This window comes from Kogia breviceps, chromosome 16 (genome assembly GCF_026419965.1).
Source record: "Kogia breviceps isolate mKogBre1 chromosome 16, mKogBre1 haplotype 1, whole genome shotgun sequence".
NCBI classification, from domain to species: Eukaryota; Metazoa; Chordata; class Mammalia; order Artiodactyla; family Physeteridae; genus Kogia; species Kogia breviceps.
The window spans coordinates 65,003,523-65,025,392 of record NC_081325.1 but is presented as its reverse complement, the minus strand read 5'-3'; the positions used below and the strand labels follow the sequence as shown (position 1 = coordinate 65,025,392).

Genomic DNA, 21,870 nt, shown 5'->3' with positions numbered 1-21,870 from the left:
TTTTGTGAATAAGGCACGTGGGTACTCAAGCGTTTTGTTGGAAAAATGCAAGTTCAGTGACTGTGCCTGTACTTGGACTGGATGAAGAAGATCATACTGAAGGGCTTATATGATCTGTTTCTTAAACTGGAGGCCATGGTGATGGCTCCTTCATGCAAATTACTCCTGCTCTTTCTGTCTCTTCCAGCCTTTGGTGCTTGATATATGTTTATCTTTCTATGAATGTATCCTGTCACCCCAATGGGATTTCAAGCCCTGATGACACCAACCAGGAATATTTCCTTCCCTAGACTTGTAACCACAGTGATGCCCGAGGCACCAGGAAGAGGTGAATTCATCCACCCTGTTTACCATCCCTTTGATCTCAGAGAACTGAAATTATAGATTAAAAACAAATTAAGTAAAAGAAGTCACAAAATAGTAAATAATTAGCAGAAAGCAAGTCTTAAATGAATTACTAAAACCAAACCAGTCAAGGTTTTTTGTTTGAAAAGTAAAGTCTCGATTCTCATCTATTTTTATATTCAGTTTCCAATTAATACTGCACAGTTGGTCCTCATGTACCCAGTTTCTATTTGCTAAACCAATACACAGATAATTTCCATAACAACTCCTGTAATGGCAGAAGCAACAAAAATGTTAAATATTAACTTTTGAGCTGAACGGGTAGGGGATCAGTGTCAATTCATTTTTAAAGTACAGAGTAGGGCTTCCCTGGTGGCACACTGCTTAGGAATCTGCCAGCCAATGCAGGCGACACGGGTTCGAGCCCTAGTCCGGGAAGATGCCACATGCCGTGGAGCAACTGGGCCTGTGAGCCACAAATACTGAGCCTGCACTCTGGAGCTCGTGAGCCACGATTACTGAGCCCACGTGCCACAACTACTGAAGTCCACAAGCCTAGGGCCCGTGCTCCACAACGGGGGGGGGGGCCACCGCAATGAGAAGCCCGTGCACCGCAGCGAAGAGCAGCCCCCGCTTGCCGAAGCTGGAGAAAGCCCGCGTGCAGCAACAAAGACCCAACACGGCCAAAAATAAATAAATAAATTTACTTTAAAAAAAAAAACAGTAAATAAAATAAATTTTAAAAAACTTTTAAAATAAAAAGTACAGAGTAATGATTTAATTATTTGCGGGAAGAACACAGATTTTAAGTTCAAATCCCTGTACATTTTATTCTCAAAGCAACGCAACTGAGCAGATTTGTGTTTATAGCTAGAGATGGGAGAAAATGAAACGAGAAACATCAGGTGACTTGGTCAAGGTGCCTTCTGCGCACAATTTCTGTGTGATGTTACCTGGACTCATCGGAATATTTTGATAAATAAATGCAACCACATGTGCTTTCTGGCTGGGGCTGGTGGGTGGGAGTGGGGAAGGTTTTCTGCTTCTGAAACTCTAGGAGGAGAATGAGCCCCCAAGAGCAGTCTTATATTTGATTAGGAATCATTGCTAAATGATAAGAAAGATGCATAGTTGGGGGAAATGTCTATATAATTCACCTTTTGGCTTAACTATTTCTATCCAGATCCTAGCAATCCTAGAAATTACTTTAAAATTAGACAAAGGGGTGTTGGTAGATAAGGTTCTTTAAAAGAAAAGCGCTCAGGGGAAGATTCATCTAACTTTTGCCTATAATTACCTTTGAATGAAATTTAACTTTCAAAAATATAACTTTGACAGACTTCTGCTTCCAGTCAAGATGAAATAAGAGGGACTAGATTTATTCTTTCACTTGAAAGAAGAAGAACAACAATAAATCAGAAAGATACGTGTAACCTGAAGACACTGGACATGAAACAATGAAGGGCAGTGACCCCTGAGACACAGAAAAACAACAAGGTGAGCCAACACCTGATTCAGCTTACTGTCCTGAAATACTTTCCAGGCCAGGGTGCAGGAAGTGGGCACCTGGGCAGAGCCCACAGGAGTCTCTGAGTCAAGAAGATTGAGCCAAGGGTCCAGGGAGACCAAAGTGGTTAAAGAGCTGCACAGAAAGAATCCCTCAAGAATTCACTAGAGGAGATTGGTTCAAGATGACAGAGTAGAAGGAAGAGCACCAGAATCACAACTAACTGCTGAACAATCATCAACAGGAAGATGCTGGAACTCACCAAAAAAGAGACCCCCCACATCCAAAGACAAAGGAGAAGCCGCAATGAAATGGTAGGAGGGGCGCAATCACAATAAAATCAAATCCCATAACTGCTGGGTGAGTGACTCACAGACTGGAGAACACTTATACCACAAAAGTCCACCCACTGGAGTGAAGGTTCTGAGCCCCACGTCAGGCTTCCCAACCTGGAGGTCTGGCAATGGGAAGAGGAATTCCCAGAGAATCAGACTTTGAAAGCTAGAAGGATTTCATTGCAGGACTTCGACAGGACTGGGGGAAACAGAGACTCCACTCTTGGAGGGCACACACAGGGTAGTGTGCGCATTGAGACCCAGGGGAGGGAGCAGTGACCCCACAGGAGACTGAACCAGACCTACCTGCTAGTGTTGGAGGGTCTCCTGCAGAGGCGGGGGGGACAAGGACACTGGCAGCAGAAGTTCTGGAAAGTACTCCTTGGCATGAGCCCTCCCAGAGTCTGCCATTAGCCCCAACAGAGAGCTGGGTAGCTTCCAGTGTTGGGTCGCTTCAGGCCAAACAACCAACAGGGAGGGAACCCAGCCCCACCCATCAGCAGACAAGCAAATTAAAGTTTTACTGAGCTCTGGACAACAGAGCAAGACCTATCTCTACCCACCACCAGTCTCTCCCATCAGGAAGCTTGCACAAGCCTCTTCGATAGGCTCATCCACCAGAGAGCAGAAAGCAGAAGTAAGAAGAACTATAATTCTGCAGCCGGTAGAAGGAAAACCACATTCACAGAAAGACAGACAAAATGAAAAGGCAGAGGACTTTGTACCAGATGAAGGAACAAAATAAAACCCCAGAAAAACAACTAAATGAAGTGGAGATAGGCAACCTTCCAGAAAAAGAATTCAGAATAATGATAGTGAAGATGATCCAGGACCTCGGAAAAAGAATGGAGGCAAAGATTGAGAAGATGCAAGAAATGTTTAACAAAAACATAGAAGAATTAAAGAAAAAACACCTAGAAGAATTAAAGAACAAACAAACAGAGATGAACAATACAAAAACTGAAATGAAAAATACACTAGAAGGAATCAATAGGAGAATAACTGTGGCAGAAGAATGGATAAGTGACCTGGAAGACAGAATGGTGGAATTCACTGCTGCAGAACAGAATAAAGACAGAAGAATAAAAAGAAATGAAGACAGCCTAAGAGACCTTTGGGACAACATTAAACGCAACAACATTCACATTATAGGGGCCCCACAAGGAGAAGAGAGAGAGAAAGGACCAGAGAAAATATTTGAAGAGATTACAGTCGAAAACTTCCCTAACATGGAAAAGAAAATAGCCACCCAAGTCCAGGAAGTGCAGAGAGTCCCAGGCAGGATAAAACCAAGGAGAAACACGCCAAGACACTTAGAAATGAAATTCACAAAAATTAAACACAAAGAAAAATTATTGAAAGCAACAAGGGAAAAACGACAAATAACATACAAGGGAACTCCCATAAGGTTAACAGCTGATTTCTCAGCAGAAACTCTACAAGCCAGAAGGGAGTGGCATGATATACTTAAACTGATGAAAGGAAAGAACCTACAACCAAGATTACTCTACCCAGCAAGGATCTCATTCAGATTTGACAAAGAAAGCAAAAGCTTTCCAGACAAACAAAAGCTAACAGAATTCAGCACCACCAAACCAGCTCTACAACAAATGCTAAAAGAACTTCTCTAAATTGGAAACACAAGAGAAGAAAAGGACCTACAAAAACAAACCCATAACAACTAAGAAAATGGTCATAGTTACCTTAAACATGAATGGATTAAATGCTCCAACCAAAAGAAACAGGCTCACTGAATGGATACAAAAACAAGACCCATATATATGCTGTCCATAAGAGACCCACTTCAGACCTAGGGACACATACAGACTGAAAGTGAGGGGATGGACAAAGATATTCCATGCAAATGGAAATCAAAAGAAAGCTGGAGTAGCAATACCCATATCAGATAAAATAGACCTTAAAATAAAGAATGTTACAAGAGACAAGTAAGGACACTATATAATGATCAAGAGATCAATCTAAGAAGAAAACATAGCAATTATAAATATATATGCACCCAACATAGGAGCACTTCAATACATAAGGCAACTGCTAACAGCTATAAAAGAGGAAATCAACAGTAACATAATATTAGAGGCGGACTTTAACATCTCACTTACACCAATGGACAGATCATCCAAACAGAAAATTAACAAGGAAACACAAGCTTTAAATGACACAATAGACCAGACAGATTTAATTGATATTTATAGGACACTCCATTCAAAAACAGCAGATTACACTTTCTTCTCAAGTGCACACGGAACATTCTCCAGGATAGATCACATCTTGGGTCACAAGTCAAGCCTTGGTAAATTTAAGAAAATTGAATCATATCAGACATCTTTTCTGACCACAACACTATGAGATTAGAAATCAGTTACAGGGAAAAAAACCCGTAAAAACCACATACACATGCAGGCTAAACAATATGTTACTAAACAACCAAGAGATCACTGAAGAAATCAAAGAAGAAATAAAAAAATACCTAGAGACAGACGACAACAAAAACACGATGATCCAAAACACATGGGATGCAGCAAAAGCAGTTCTAAGAGGGAAGTTTATAGCAATACAATCTTACCTCGAGAAACAAGAAAAATCTCAAATAAACAATCTAACTTTGCACCTAAAGGCACTAGAGAAAGAAGAACAAACAAAACCCAAATTTAGTAGAAGGAAAGAAATCATAAAGATCAGAGCAGAAATAAATGAAATAGAAACAAACAAAATAGCAAAGATCAATAAAACCAAAAGCTCGTTCTCTGAGAAGATAAACAAAATTGATAAACTTTTCACCACACTCATCAAGAAAAAGAGGGAGAGGGAGGACACAAATCAATAAAATTAGGGAGGACACAAATCAATAAAATTAGAAATGAAAAAGGAGAAGTTACAACAGACACTGCAGAAATACAAAGCATCCTAAGAGACTACTACAAGCAACTGTATGCCAATAAAATGGACAACGTGGAAGAAATGGACAAATTCTTAGAAAGGTATAATCTTCCAAGACTGAGCCAGGAAGAAAGAGAAAACATGAACAGACCAATCACAAGTAACGAAATTGAAGCTATGATAAAAAATCTTCCAACAAACAAAAGTCCAGGAGCAGATGGCTTCCCAGGTGAATTCTATCAAACATTTAGAGAAGAGCTAACACCCATCCTTCTCCAACTCTTCCAAAAAACTGCAGAGGGAGGAACACTCTCAAACTCATTCTATGAGGCCACCATCACCCTGATACCAAAACCAGGCAAAGTTACTACAAAAAAAGAAAATTACAGACCAATATCACTGATGAATATAGATGCAAAAATCCTCAACAAAATACTAGCAAACAGAATCCAACACATTAAAAGGATCATACACCATGATCAAGTGGGATTTATCCCACGGATGCAAGGATTCTTCAGTATACACAAATCAATCAATGTGATACACCATATTAACAAATTGCAGGATAAAAACCATATGACTATCTCAATAGATTCAGAAAAAGGTTTTGACAAAATTCAACACCCATTTATGATAAAAACTCTCCAGAAAGTGGCCATAGAGGGAACCTACCTCAACATAAGAAAGCCCATCTATGACAAACCCACAGCAAACATCATTCTCAATGGTGAAAAACTGAAAGCATTTCTTCTAAGATCAGGAACAAGACAAGGATGTCCACTCTTGCCACTATTATTCAACATAGTTTTGGAAGTCCTAGCCACAACAATCAGAGAAGAAAAACAAATAAAAAGAATATAAACTGGAAATGAAGAAGTAAAACTGTCACTGTTTTCAGATGACATGATACTATACATAGAGCATCCTAAAGATGCCACCAGGAAACTACTAGAGCTAATCAATGAATTTGGTAAAGTTGCAGGATATAAAACTAATGCACAGAAATTTCTTGCATTCCTATAGACTAATAATGAAAAATCTGAAAGAGAAATTAAGGAAACACTTCCATTTACCACTGCAACAGAAAGAATAAAATACCTAGGAATAAACCTACCTAAAGAGACAAAAGACCTGTATGCAGAAAACTATAAGATGCTGATGAAAGAAATTAAAGACGATACCAACAGATGGAGAGATATACCATGTTTTTGGACTGGAAGAATCAATAATGTGAAAATGACTATACTACCCAAAGCAATCTACAGATTCAATGCAATCCCTATCAAATTACCAACGGCATTTTTTACAGAACTAGAACAAAAAATCTTAAAATTTGTATGGAGACACAAAAAACCCTGAGAATAGCCAAAGCAGTCTTGAGGGAAAAAAACAGAGCTGGAGGAATCAGACTCCCTGACTTCAGACTATACTACAAAGCTACAGTAATCAAGACAATATGGTAGTAGCACAAAAACAGAAATATAGATCAATGGAACAGGATAGAAAGCCCAGAGATAAACCCACACACCTATGGTCAACTAATCTATGACAAAGGAGGCCAGGATACACAATGGAGAAAACACAGTCTCTTCAGTAAGCGGTGCTGGGAAAACTGGACAGCTATATGTAAAAGAATGAAATTAGAACACTCCCAACACCATACACAAAAATAAACTCAAAATGGATTAGAGACCTAAATGTAAGACCGGACACTATAAAACTCTTAGAGGAAAGCATAGGAAGAACACTCTTTGACATAAATCACAGCAAGGTCTTTTTTGATCCACCTCCTAGAGTAATGGAAATAAAATAAAAAATAAACAAATGGGACCTGATGAAACTTAAAAGCTTTTGCAAAGCAAACGAAAATTCAAATAGACAAAAAGACAGCCCTCAGAATGGGAGAAAATATTTGCAAATGAATCAACGGACAAAGGATTAATCTCCAAAATATATAAACTGCTCATGTAGCTCAATATTAAAAAAACAAACAACTCAATCCAAAAATGGGAAGAAGACCTAAATAGACATTTCTCCAAAGAGGACATACAGATGGCCAAGAAGCACATGAAAAGCTGTTCAACATCCCTAATTATTAGAGAAATGCAAATCAAAACTACAGTGAGGTATCACCTCACACCAGTTAGAATGCTCATCATCAGAAAATCTACAAATAAACGCTGGGAACATGTGGAGAAAAGGGAACCCTCTTGCACTGTTGGTGGGAATGTCAATTGATACAGGCACTATGCAGAACAGTATGGAGGTTCCTTAAAAAACTAAAAATAGAATTACCATACGACCCAGCAATCCCACTACTGGGCATATATCCAGAGAAAACCATAATTCAAAAATGCACCCCAATGTTCATTGCAGCACTATTTACAATAGCCAAGTCATGGAAGCAACCTAAATGCCCATCAACAGACAAATGGATAAAGAAGCTGTGGTACATATATACAATGGAATATTACTCAGCCATAAAAAGGAACGAAATTGGGTCATTTGTTGAGACATGGATGGATCTAGAAACTGTCATACAGCATGAAGTAAGTCAGAAAGAGAAAAATAAATATCGTATATTAACACATATATGTGGAACCTAGAAAAATGGTACAGATGAACTGGTTTGCAGGGCAGAAATAGAGACACAGATGTAGAGAACAAACGTATGGACACCAAGGTGGGAAAGTGTCAGGGGGTGGTCGTGGTCTGATGAATTGGGAAATTGGGATTGACATGTATACACTAATATGTATAAAATGGATAACTAATAAGAACCTGCTGTATAAAAAAAAAAATAAATTAAATAAAATTCAAAAAAAAAAGCATTCACTAGAATACAGATCAGCACGTACATGTGAGGAAACCCGGGGCTTAAGAAAGAATAATCTGAAAGAATGAGAGGAAAGAAGCATTGGTGCTTACACAGGACCAGGAATCATGTCTGTCATCAATGGCCAGATTGAAAAACTCATAATTTATGGGCATTGGGTACAGTATTTAGGAAGATCTTGCCTAAATAATGGGGAATAATGAGCTGTAGACTAACTACTACTCCAGAGCCTCCTAGTAAATTACAAAAGCAAGACCCTAAAGAATCCAACTTCTAAGCAACACATTGCAGATTAAAGCTCAAAAATATTTATAGGATTATAAAAATATCCAGCCTGCAACAAGGTAAATTTCACAATGGCTGACACCTAATGAAAGATTATACAAAAATACATGCAGAGACATAGAAAATACAACTTATAATAAGGAAAATAATCAATTGATTGAAACTAACCTAAAACTAACACAGATGTTAGAATCAGACAAAGACATTAAAGCAGCTATAATAGCTATTTCCCATATGTTCAAAAGGTTGAATAAAGGCAAATAAGATATAAAAAGACTCAAATTCGGGGCTTCCCTGGTGGCGCAGTGGTTGAGAATCCGCCTGCCGATGCAGGAGACAAGGGTTCGTGCCCCGGTCCGGGAAGATCCCACATGCCACGGAGCAACTAAGCCCGTGAGCCATGGCCGCTAGGCCTGCGCGTCCGGAGCCTGTGCTCCGCAACGGGAGAGGCCACAACAGTGAGAGGCCCGCGTACCGCAAAAAAAAAAAAAAAAAAAAAAAAGACTCAAATTGAACTCTAGTGACTACAATTTTTGAGGTGAAAAAATAATCAGATTAGGCAGTTTAGACATTGTAGACGAAAAGATTAGTTAATTTGAAGACGTCGCAATACAAACTGTCCAAAATAAAACACAGAGATAAAAAATAAATTAAAAAAATAAAAAACAAAGGGCATCAGTAAGCTGTGGGACAACTTCAAACAGCCTAATAGATGTGTAATTGAAGGCCCTGAATGGAGAAAGGGGAAATATATTTGAAAATAAAAATTTCCAAATTTGATGAAGACTTTAAACCCATGGATCACAGATGCACAATTAATGCTGACATAAGAAATACAAAGAAATCTATATTAAAGTGCATCATAATCAAATTGCTCAAAGCCAATGGACAAAGAGGAAACTTTAAATACATCCCGAGGAAAAAAGAAAAGAAAAAGGACATGTTAAATACAGAGGAGGGAATCCCCTGGCAGTCTGGTGGTTAGGACTCAGCATTTTCACTGCCATGGGCCCGGGTTTGATCCCTAGTTAGGGAACTAAGATCCTGCAAGCTACACAGTGCCGTAAAAAAAAAACAAACCAAAAATCCAGAAACAAAGATCGAGATGACAACAAAGTTTTTGTCAGAAACAAATTCAAGAAAAAAGATATTGGTATAGAGTCATTGAAATATTGAGGGATAACACACCATTGTAAAGCAATTATACTCCAATAAAGATGTTTAAAAAAAAAGAAATATTGAGGGGAAAACAAACCTGTGAAACTAGAATTGTGTAAGTAGCAAAATTAACTTTCAAAAGCAAAGTGAAAACAACTTGGTAAATGTACTGAAAATCATGTACAATTGAAAGGCGGGCATTAGATGGCATAAAAAATATGCCTTCATAAAGTTGCTTTTGAGTCCCTCTTGCAAGGCCTTCTCTTTTTAATTTTCCTTTAGCAGGGAGATCTCTTGCTTTGAAGCAAATGACCTTTGTTCCATCAAATTTATAAGAATTTTACAACATTTTTAAAAAAGCAAAAGACGGGCTTCCCTGGTGGCGCAGTGGCTAAGAATCTGCCTGCCAATGCAGGGGACATGGGTTCGAGCCCTGGTCCGAAAGATCCCACATGTCGCGGAGCAACTAAGCCTATGCGCCACAACTAAAGAGCCTGTGCTCTAGAGCCCGTGAGCCACGACTGAAGCCCCCGCACCTAGAGCCTGTGAGCCACAACTGAAGCCCCCACACCTAGAGCCCATTCTCCACGACAAGAGAAGCCACAGCAATGAGAAGCCCACGCACCACAACAGAGTTGCCCCCACTCGCTGCAACTAGAGAAAGCCCGCACACAGCAGTGAAGACCCAACGCAGCCAAAAATAAATAAAATAAATTTATTTTTTTAAAAAAGCAAAAGACATTTGCAATCATACAAAAGCTAAAAGAATGCATCACAGCTGACTCACACTACAGAAATGTTACAGAAAGTCCTTCATGCATAAGAAAGATATTATCAGGTGGAACTCCGAACCTACACACAAAGAATGAAGAGCACTGGAAATAGTCACTACTTGGAAAGCATATGCTAAGTATTAAATAATATTAAGGGGCTTCCCTGGTGGCACAGTGGTTGAGAGTCCATCTGCCGATGCAGGGGACACGGGTTTGTGCCCTCGTGCCCCTGTCCGGGAAGATCCCACATGCCGCGGAGCGGCTGGGCCCGAGAGCCATGACCGCTGAGCCTGCGCGTCCGGAGCCTGTGCTCCGCAACGGGAGAGGCCACAACAGTGAGAGGCCTGCGTATTGCAAAAAAAAAAAAAAAAAAAAAAAAAAAAAAAAATTAATTAATTAATACTAAGATTTTTTTCTGAATCTCTTTATTTTTTATTTTTTTTTTTTGCGGGCGGTACGTGGGCCTCTCACTGCTGTGGCCTCTCCCGTTGCGGAGCACAGGCTCCGGACGTGCAGGCTCAGCAGCCATGGCTCACGGGCCTAGGCACTCCGCGGCACATGAGATCCTCCCGGACCGGGGCATGAACCCGTGTCCCCTGCATCGGCAGGCGGACTCTCAACCACTGCGCCACCAGGGAAGCCCTAAATCTCTTTAAAAGATAGTTGACTGTTTGGGGACTTCCCCGGCGGTCCACTGGTTAAGACTCCGCACTTCCAATGCAGGGCGCGCGGGTTCCATCCCTGATAAGGGAACTAAGATCCCACATGCCATGCCACGCGGCACGGCCAATAAATAAAAGATATTGGGAAAATACTCAAATATTTGGAAATGAAATAATATATTTTTATATAACCCATAGATCAAAAAAGAAATCAAGAGGAAAATTAGAAAATGTTTTGAGCTGATTGAAAGTGAAAACAGAACATATTAGAATTTATAGAATGCCAGCAAAGCAGTATTTAGGGAGAAGTTATAGCACTAAATGACTACATTAGAAAGGAGAAAAAGGTCTCAAATAATTGGCCTCAGCTTTTCCCTTAACTAGAAAAGGTAGGGCAATAAAACCCAAATTAAGCAAGAAAGTAAATAATAAAGATCAAAGTGTAAGTTGATGAAATAGCAAACAGCAAAATGGCTGTGAAAATGAATCCAAAGCTGGCTCTTTGAGAAGATCAATAAAGTTGTTAAACCTCTAGTGAAACATTCTTGCATATGAATTCTAATATATTATAAATTGTTCTGAGGTCCAATGAGATAATTTTGTGAAAAATAATAATGAAGATATGACTATAAGATCATTTCTAAATGTCTATTTGCCTATGGTGCTGCATTTAATTCTACGAATTATTTAATGACTTGAAATTGTAGAAAGTTATTGGCCAATTCTGTTAGAAATCACAGAGCTGGGCTTCCCTGGTGGCGCAGTGGTTGAGAGTCCGCCTGCCGACGCAGGTGACACAGGTTCGTGCCCCGGTCCGAGAAGATCCCACATGCCGTGGAGCGGCTGGGCCCGTGAGCCATGGCCGCTGAGCCTGCGCGTCCGGAGCCTGTGCTCCGCAATGGGAGAGGCCACAACAGTGAGAGGTCTGCGTACTGCAAAAAAAAAAAAAAAAAAAAAAATTCACAGAGCTGCCTCAATGAGGAGAAAAACGGGGAGTTTTTGGACCCCAGAAAATGCCCATCTTTTCTCCATGATGCCATACCACCTTTGTGGAGATTTCAGGGAAGAAGTCTCTTGCTTCCCATCCCAGAAAACTACAAATGGCAAAGCTAAAGCAAATATCCTATAATTCACACTAGGATGAATATTAAACATATTAAGCTCATACTATGTGACACCACGTGAAGTAAGAGAAGAGATTCTGAAACCAGATTTTTGTGTTCAAATTCTAGCTCTGCCCTTTACATGAGAAATTTTATTAAACCTTCTGTGCTTCAATTTCATCATCTGAATAGTTGAGATAATACTGGGTCACAATACAAAATATATTTCTTTTTTTTTTTAGGCCTCACCATGCAGCATGCAGGATCTTAGTTCACCAACCAGGGATCAAACCCTCACCCCCTTCAGTGGAAGCGTGGAGTTTTAACCACTGGACCACCAGAGAAATGCCGCAAATATTGATATTTCTGGGACTTCCCTGGTGGCACAGTGGTTAAGAATCTGCCTGCCAATGCAGGGGACACGGGTTCGAGCCCTAGTCCGGGAAGATCCCACATGCCATGGAGCAACTAATCCCGTGCACCACAACTACTGAGCCTGCGCTCTAGAGCCCGCGAGCCACAACTACTGAAGCCGGCACACCTAGAGCCCATGGTCCACAACAAGAGAAGCCACCGCAACGAAGAGTAGCTCCCGCTCACCACAACAATAGAAAGCCCGTGCACAGCAACAAAGACCCAACGCAGCCAAAAATAAATAAATAAATATTTATATTTCTAACTATGGGTCCCAGTCCGATAAGTTTGAAAGCCACTGGTGTAGTACTTAAGAGCCTAAGACCTGGAGGATTCAGCCTAAGACCTGAAGTCAGGAATCCACCTAGATCTGAATACTAGTTTTGCAGTTTATGTCATAAAAGTTTGGGGGAATTTACTTAAGTTCTCTGTACTCAGTTTATTCATCTATGTAATGGGAATAATAGTAACAATTAACGTTATCAAAGCGTTGTGAGCTATATTTATAACATGAGCTCATTTTTATTAAGCACTTAGAACATTGCCTGATGTATAGTGAGCTGTAACATAGGGATTTTTTCTGTCATTTGTTGGTTTGCTGGTTTGGGTGGGTACTTACTTCCTTGAAGAAGGACTTGAGGATAGCAGGTAGCATCCTATCAAAGTACTGATCACAGAAAAAATATCACCGGAACAAGCAAAAACATTTTTTTTTAAATTTTAAGGCAATATATTCAATGTGTGGTCTACAAAAACCATGCAGCTTTTCCCTTTTTTACGTTTTGCCCAAAACATAATAACAACTTGATCACAGGGACGAAATCTTGTATTTACTTTTATCTCTGCAGTTAGCGTGATGGTTGGTACGTAGACAGTTGAACCCAACTTCAAGAGCTTAAAATGCAGCACTGGCCAGGGCACAGTAAAAGAATTGGACGTAAACACTGTCAAAGGTGAAACAAACAGACTACTTGGCTGACTCAATTAAGGGAGAAGGGAGAAGCATGTGTCAAAGATTACTCCTGTAGACCAGCTCAGCAATGGAGAGAGAGAGAGAGTGATTTGTCAACAATGGCCTGCACTTTGGCAGTAGGAAAACCAGTTCAGGAGTCTGAGACGGCTACAACAGAGAGGGGAACGTCCGCTCGTCTCCTCATAGGATGATTATAAAGTCCAAAAGACATGGCAGCGCACCTTCCGGCAAGTTAAACACACGATTTTGCCCCACGGTTGGGATTCGTATAGGGACCCTGGAGTTCAGGGATAGTTCAATGCCTGAGGCCAGCAGTGCGTTCTCCTGCAACCTTCCCAGAACTTTGGTACTGGTTCCTCCAGTACCAAAGGCTGGGGTCACTGCCGTCACAGAGCTGTGGGCGCCATTGTGGAGACAGATAATGTAGAGACAGGGTGCAGGGAACCCAAGGCTCACTTAGCTGAGTAAACGTTCTGGCTACATTGACTCAAGGATAAAGTAAGAGCATGGGAACTTGGCAACAGTCCCTGGCCCAACCCCCATCTGTAAAATCAACGGAGCCTACCTGCTCCAAGTTTCAACGGGTATTTCTGGGCAGCCTCACATGTGCTCTTCCTGTGGTTAAAGGGTCAGCCGCTGACACCACGTGTCTCTCAGGGGTGTGGTGTTTATTGTCCTTCCAGGAAAAGCTCACCGGGGAGTGGGCAGCACCCCCATCTTGTCAGTGTGCTAGGCACTGTCCGAAGTCTCCCCGGAGATGGTTTCCAGGTGCTTCCAGGAAGCGTAGCACTTTATTTTGCATGTCAATGTAGCCTCCTAGCAACCAGACAGAGGTGCTAATTGCTGGGCTGGTGTACCATCTGCATTGCCCCAACCTCCCATGCCGCATTCCACATCCGCCTTAAACTGCCTTCTTGTAAAGTCTTGGCACTTCTGGGATGGTCCTTCGTATCACCAGGGAGAAGTGGTAGAAAGGCAAACACACAACACAACTCGGAGGGCAGGTCTCTGAACCTCCCCAAGTAAGGATCAGGATGGGAGTCTTTCCAATCAACAGGAGGAATAAGGGTCACTCTACGGCCCTTCTGAGCATTCAGTAGCCTAAGTTAATCCCAGCCCTGAAGACCTCTCCTTGGCCCCATTAGTGACACAGAAATACATGGTTAAAAATAAATTAAAGAAAAAAAAAAAAAAGAAAAGAAATACCTGGTTGTATTTCCAGATATTTGAGAATTCACAGTTCGTGGAACCTGCCAGATAATTTTGCTTACATCTTAGCAATGTTGCTTCTACTTTAAATTCTCATTTACGTATTTGGTATCAGGCCACAGCTTGTCTTCTCTGAACAGTGTTGGCTTTCTGCTGATACTTTGTAGAGGACACTGATTTAAATCTTTAACTAGATCAACAAATTCTCAGCACTGTTACTAAAAACAGTCTTGTTTCATCAAAATATTATTGCTAAGTCATCCTTACCTTTGAATTCTGAAAGGGAACGCACACCAGATCTTGCTGGAGTAACCTCTTTTTTTTTACTGAGGTTTATTGGACATTCGGACTCAATTTGGTTCCAAATTCCAAGTGGGATGAGCACGGGGCAAAGTACAGACTCTTGTAGCTCAGACAGTGAATGCCTGGCCCAGATAAAAGCCTAACTATTCAGATCCCAGGGTGCAGCCACAGGTCATGGTACCATTCAATATACTCCCTCCTAGCAAGCTTTTTTTTTTTTTTTTTTTTTCCCTGGTATGCGGGCCTCCCACTGTTGTGGCCGCTCCCGTTGCGGAGCACAGGCTCCAGATGCGCAGGCTCAGCGGCCGTGGCTCACGGGCCCAGCCGCTCCACGGCATGTGGGATCTTCCCGGACCGGGGCACGAACCCGTGTCCCCTGCATCGGCAGGCGGACTCTCAACCACTGTGCCACCAGGGAAGCCCCTAGCAAGCTTTTTTTAAAAAATAAATTTATTTATTTACTTTTGGCTGCTTTGGGTCTTTGTTGCTGTGCGTGGGCTTTCTCTAGTTGTAGTGAGCGGGGGCTACTCTTCATTGCAGCTCTCGGGCTTATGGTGGTGGCTTCTCTTGTTGCTGAGCACGGGCTCTAGGTGCGTGGGCTTCATGAGTTGTGGCACACGGGCTCAGTAGTTGTGGCTCACGGGCTCTAGAGCGCAGGCTCAGTAGTTGTGGCACACGGGCTTAGTTGCTTTGTGGTGTGTGCGATCTTCCTGGACCAGGGCTCGAACCCGTGTGCCCTGCATTGGCAGGTGGATTCTTAACCACTGCGCCACCGGGGAAGTCCCCCCTAGCAAGGTTTTTTTTTTTTTTTTTCTTTTTGTTTTTTGTTTTGCGGTACACGGGCCTCTCACTGCTGTGGCCTCTCCCATTGCAGAGCACAGGCTCCGGACGCGCAGGCCTAGCGGCCATGGCTCACGGGCTTAGTTGCTCCACGGCATGTGGGATCTTCCCGGACCAGGGCACGAACCCGTGTCTCCTGCATCTGCAGGCGGATTCTCAACCACTGCGCCACCAGGGAAGCCCCAACTACAGAATTTTAATGACAGCTGATTTCAGATGGAATTCTGCCACAAGGAGAGTCAGCTATTAGCAAACATTTATGAGCAAGCAAGCATAAAAACAGTTCACATGGGCTTCCCTGGTGGCGCAGTGGTTGAGAGTCCGCCTGCCGATGCAGGGGACACGGGTTCGTGCCCCGGTCTGGGAAGATCCCACGTGCTGCGGAGCGGCTGGGCCCGTGAGCCATGGCCGCTGAGCCTGCGCGTCCGGAGCCTGTGCTCCGCAACGGGAGAGGCCACAGCAGTGAGAGGCCCACGTACCATAAAAAACAAAAAAACCCCAAAAACTGTTCAGGTAACTTGTTCTGTAAACTCCATAAAGTCCCAGCTCCCCGTCCCTGTAAATGCTGTAACTACACCTTAGGAAAGGTTGACTTGAGACAGTTAACAGCAATCTAGAGATAATAAGTAGTTAACCCACTGGCAATCAAAATTCTCCGAAATCATGGCTGGATGTGCAAGACCATTTCAGAAAGGTGCCTTGGGATCCAGTCCAAATGAAGAGAGAAGGAAGTCTTTCAAAGTTATGTCTACCTTGTTCCTGTAAGGTGTGGTTTTACATAATGCTGTCTAAAATATTTTAATCTATTCTTGTCATTTGAGTACCACTGAGTCACCAGAGAGGATCCACTTCTACACCCAGGATGCCAGTTATGAGCTATTCACTTCACCAATGGAAGCCCACTAGTTCCCACTGGATTTGTTTGTTTACAAGGGCTATTAGCACTTGGTGTCTACACTGCAGTAGTGCTGTGCAACATGGCTTACCATTTAGGCCTTCATTTATCTACAGTCTCTACAGAGATGCCACTCTCCCAGTCCTGATCTGTGGCAAGGTGAACTGTGCCCCCATTCCCCCCCAAAATATATTGAAGTCTGAACACCAATACTCCCACCTGTGAACGTGATCTTATTTGGAAATAGTGTCTTTGCAGATGTAATCAAGTTAAGATAAGGTCATACTTGGGAATTCCCTGGAGGTCCAAAGGTTAGGACTGTGGCGGCCGGGGTTCAATCCCTGGTCAGGGAACTAAGATCCTGCAAGCCATGTGGCACGGCCAAAGATAATAATAATAATAATGTCATAGTTGATTAGGGTGGGCCCTAAATTCAATGACTGGTGTCCTTTAAAGGAAAGATTCTAAGTGTTGTATTTATTTCAGAGCTCTCCCTATTATCTGAACTTATTGGGTTTTGGTGGTTGTTTTTTTTTTTTTTTCACTTCTTTATGTCATCCTCTATTAAGCTGGAATAGACCCTATTTATCTGTTCTTTTTTTTTTTTTTTTTTCTGTATTCCTCCGTGTCTTTAAGAGTGCTTGGTACATGGCAGATGCCCAGCAAATATTTCTGAAATCAATGAATGATTATGGCTCTAGCTGCCTAGGGTTGTAATAAAGCACCACGAGCTGGGTGTGCAGCAACCACCCATATAAGAAATTTATTCGTTCATAGTTCTGGAAGCTAGAAACAGCAGCAGTTCGCTGCATGGGAGGCAGGGGATGGGGGAGAAGTATAGATGGAGATGAGTCGTCTAGGAGGAAGCAAAACCACCAAGTGAAAAAAAAGTCTGGTCCAGGTGATGATGGGGTGCAACTGGAAGAAAGTCTATATTGAGGAGGTCAGGACCCTGGGCGAGTTAGACCTAATCTAGTGAAACTGATGTAGAGAATTTGCAGCCCCATGGCTCATGTACATGGTTAAGCGCCCTTCATCGGAATCAACTTTGGAATGGAATGCATGACCTTGAATAAGGCATTCAGTAAGTCCCATGGATGGTGGGGCTGGTACAGGTATGGTACACAAGGAAACCAAATCCAAATCCAGAATGTGTCTATTCCACTGAGGACAAATTGCTGCCCTAGCTACAACGGAAGGGCCCATGGCATCAACGTGCCATTTGATGGCTGGGATGGCTTTGTACCCAAGGTGTGGTACCATATTGGGGTATCAGGGTTGGTTGCTGCTGTTGTGGGCAAGCTGGACGCTCAGCAGTGACAGCAGCCAGGCTAACTTGGATAGAAGGGATCTGTATTACTGAGTCCAGGCGTGGTTTCCATCCCTAGCACCTTTGCCACTTTGTTCGTGAACTCGTTGGGCAGGTCTTGAAGAGGCTGAGCAAAGAGCTGTTGTAGAGTGGGAATACCCAATTTGAAAACATCCCCAGCAGTGTGGGACTTCCAGTGGGCATTCACATAGGACAAAAATATTGTCTCACTGTGATGCCAAAAGATACATCCATCCATTCATATATCTCTTCCCTAGAACTTGTTACAAATCTTCCAACCATTAATTCCTATCATCTGGCTAAAATTTTAGCTATGATAGATGATGATAGATAGATAGATAGATAGACAGACAGACAGACAGGAGGGAGGGAGGAAGGGAGGGAGGGAAGAAGGGGGGAAAGGGACATATACCCTCATGTCTGTTCCTATTTCTCAGGCCATGCCTTCTAGGCAAAGTGGGTAATGTTGTGCACGTATGACTCAAAATTTTGCTGACAGGGAATATTCCACATCAACTTATTCGGTGCTTCCCTGAGTGTGGCTGATATACCACAGCAGTTCTCGTCTCCCTGAGATAAGCACTTAGTGCAAAGCCTGCTACTTCCTACTCTACAGGTCCTATCAGCATGATGTTATCAATGTAGTGGACCAGACTGATACCCTGTGTAATAAGGAGGTGATAAAGTCACTGCAGACCAATTGTGACAAAATGCCTTCTGTCACTTTATGTCATTCTACATCAGGATAACATCCAACAGCCTATTATGTTCCCTGCTTATTGGGTAAGAGGAAAGGAACTGTCAGCTCAAGAGCTACATATCGGGTACCAGGTGCTGTGTTAATTTTCTCTAGGAAAGAATTCTACCTAGAACAGCAGCTGTTAATAGAGTTAACATCTGATTAAGTTTATAATAATCCACTTGTTTTATTCTAGATCCCTCTGACTTCTGCACTGTGTAAACCAGAGGAGTGATAAGATTTGCCACCTATAGAAGAGTTACTATTTATCCAATGTCTGTCCTTCTCTTATTCGGCAATAACAGAACCTTGTTGGCAGCTTGGCACGTGGTCCTTCCAGCTCAGAGCGGCCGGCCGTGGGACTAAATTCTGGCTGATGGAACGTAGGTGGAGGAGTTTTGTGCTTATATTGAAGGGTGTTGGTTGGGGGCCTTATTCTTCCCTTCTTTATTCCTGCTGCCTAGAATGAGAATGTAATCAGTGGTCCTCCTGCAGCTGCAAAGCCATAGGAGTGGATGAGGTCACGTTGGGGCTCAGTACAGTTGATGGAAAGTAAAGCTCCATTAGTAGGAAGATGAAAAGAAATCAGAAGAGGAGACTAACTATAAGGTGGGAGAATCAAAAGAGAGTTATGCCCTAGAGAGCAAGAGAAGAAAGTGATTTAAAGACAGCTGTTCAACAATATTACATAATACTTATAGGTTGAGTAAAACGTGGAATGAGAAATGATTATTGAATTCGGCAACACAAAGGTTCCTGGTGACTTTTGGGCTTGTCTAATGTCTTCTTGTGATTAAATTCAGGTACGCATTTTTGGCAAGAATAACACAGAAATGATGTTGTGTCCTTCCAGAGAAAAACAACTAACAGGAGATGAAATAAAATTCATATTTTATGGCAAGACAAGAAAAATTTAAATTTTCTCCATCCGTTTGGGCCTCCTCCCTCCCCTTGAGTGTGTATCATTGTGCATTTGCATTGACCAGACCTCCTTAGGAGATAACATTCCTTCTTAACCTTGTAAAGAGTCAGGATGACCCATTACTTGATAACTCCTCAGGAGATGACCTGCCTTCTTAATCTTGTAAGGTGTCACATGTCCCACTACTTACTTTGTACCTGCAGATCTGGATTGTGTAACTGTCAATACGTCATTTGACAAATTACCCTTTGTTTCAAAAACATGTATTAACTGTGCTTTGATCTCTAACGGGGCAGAACAGTCCTCAGAGCTTTCTAAAACACTGTGTTCTGGGGTTATAACCCTCAGGTTGGCAACAATAAAATTTTCCATTTCTTTCTTAGATTGACTATTGATCTATTTTTCACTGACATATATAAATATAGATAAACATATACCTATATAAGGGAGATTTATTAAGAGGAATTGGCTTACATGATTATGAGGGCTGAGAAGTTTCACAATCTGCCATCTGAAAACTGGAGACCCAGGAAAGCCAGTGGTGTAATTCAGTCCAAGTCCGAAGAAGGGCTGAGAACTAAGGGAGGCAAAGATGTAAATACCAGTCCAAGGGCAGGAGAAGATGAGATGAGATGTCCACTCAAGCGGTGAGACAGGAAAAAAAGGAGTGGATTCCTCTGTCTTCTGCCCTGCTTCTATTCAGGCCCTTAACAGGTTGGGAGGTGGCACCCCACACTGGGGAGGGCGGGCAGTCTACTTTAAAGAGCCCACTGATTCAAATGCTAGTCTTCCTCACAGACTCACCCAGAAACAATGGTGAATGTGGGTCCTCTGTAGCCAGTCAAGCTGACGTCATATTGGGAGATACACGATGTAGATATGTTTCAGCATCGGTGATATTAACAAAATCACAGGTTTCTCCACGGTGAATTTACTGTTTCCCTTCCAACTCACTAAGGGTTTTGTGGGGATATACTTTGAGTCTATGCCAATATCCTGTTTCTTTTTTTTTTTTTTTCCCAGGGGAAAGCATGAACGCAGTCCCCCAGTGCCACAAATTACGCAGTCGAGTTTCCCATAGTTGGGGAAATCTCAGGGGTCAAAACATCCAGAGTGCAATGGATGAGGCTCGCCCTGGGAAAACCACCTTTGTGATCATGGTATCTCCCCTGCCAGGTAAGTATGCAATATCTTGTTTCTCATCATATTTTTGCCTATTAATTTTAGCATTTATACTTACCTGTAACTATTACTACTGTGATGTTTACCACATGGCAATTTTTAACATTTCTGCCAACACGTCTCCGTTTATTCATTGGAAATTACTCTAAAAGAGGGTTCTGCTCACTTCTAAGTGAGAGTGGGGAGGACAGTGTCCTGGCTGCTGGCTCTGTGGTTTGTGGTGATGATTCATGGTCACCTTTGTCCAGGAGCGGATGGAAAGGCACCAGCCTTCTGACCGTGAAGAAAAAAATTGACTTTCAGTTTTTCGTATTGTTTTCCAAATTTTGTGTGATTTCATTGTCATTAATTTAATAATAACACTTTCACAGTACAATAGACCATAACATGACTGATTATCTTCTGGGTGACTGTATTCATTAAGTCAGAAAGAAAAGAATGTGGGTAGGGTAGAAATGACATGAAAGTTTCTCCTTCAGTTTCCTCTGCTTGTGAGAAGCAGAGAAAGGACAGACTTCTCAAGCTCAGCGCGAATGATGTGATGACCTTTGTGAACTCTGGCGGCTTTAGATCACCTAACAAAGCCTTTTCATGGACTTGGCTGGAGGCTCAGGAGGTGCTTTTGACTCCAGAAAAATACTTTGACTTGAAAGGGGTTTGGGTTTCTATTTTTTCTCTATACGAGCAGAAAACACAACCTTTCCTCTCCTACAGAAAACTGCACTCTGTAGGTACAGAAATAAGCGCAGGATCTTTTATCCGATGAATTCCAAGTGTTTTAGGGTTGGGAACTCACCATTCCTCACAATCCTTCCTTACAGGCAGGCACAGGGATAGAGAATTATTCGTCTTTGTGTAAAAACCAAGGGAAGGAGGGCACAATTACAATAAGAAGGAACAAGCTGGCCTCTGCAGACAGGTGGGCTGATGGCTGGGACACCGGACAATTGCAGCCCTCACTGCTAAGGCTGCTGCCAGTGACTCATGCAGGTTCATTCCAGAACCCTCTCTCCACTGCCCTCACTTCTCAGGGTTTGCTCTCCACATCCCTAGACTTCCCTTATCCCAAAATAAGCCTGGAAACACACTGCCTTGCTGATCTTCAATTAATTCCTTGATCAGACTTTGACCCTGCACGAGCCTTGCATCAACAAACGACAA

General features: G+C 42.2%; 1 non-coding gene across 1 annotated transcript; it reads right to left on the bottom strand.

Moving 5' to 3' along the window:
• Positions 1-20,547: 20,547 nt before the first annotated feature.
• Positions 20,548-20,711, bottom strand: LOC131743598 (U1 spliceosomal RNA). The gene has a single exon (XR_009331866.1). It is a non-coding gene; the product is annotated as a U1 spliceosomal RNA (small nuclear RNA).
• Positions 20,712-21,870: the final 1,159 nt, after the last annotated feature.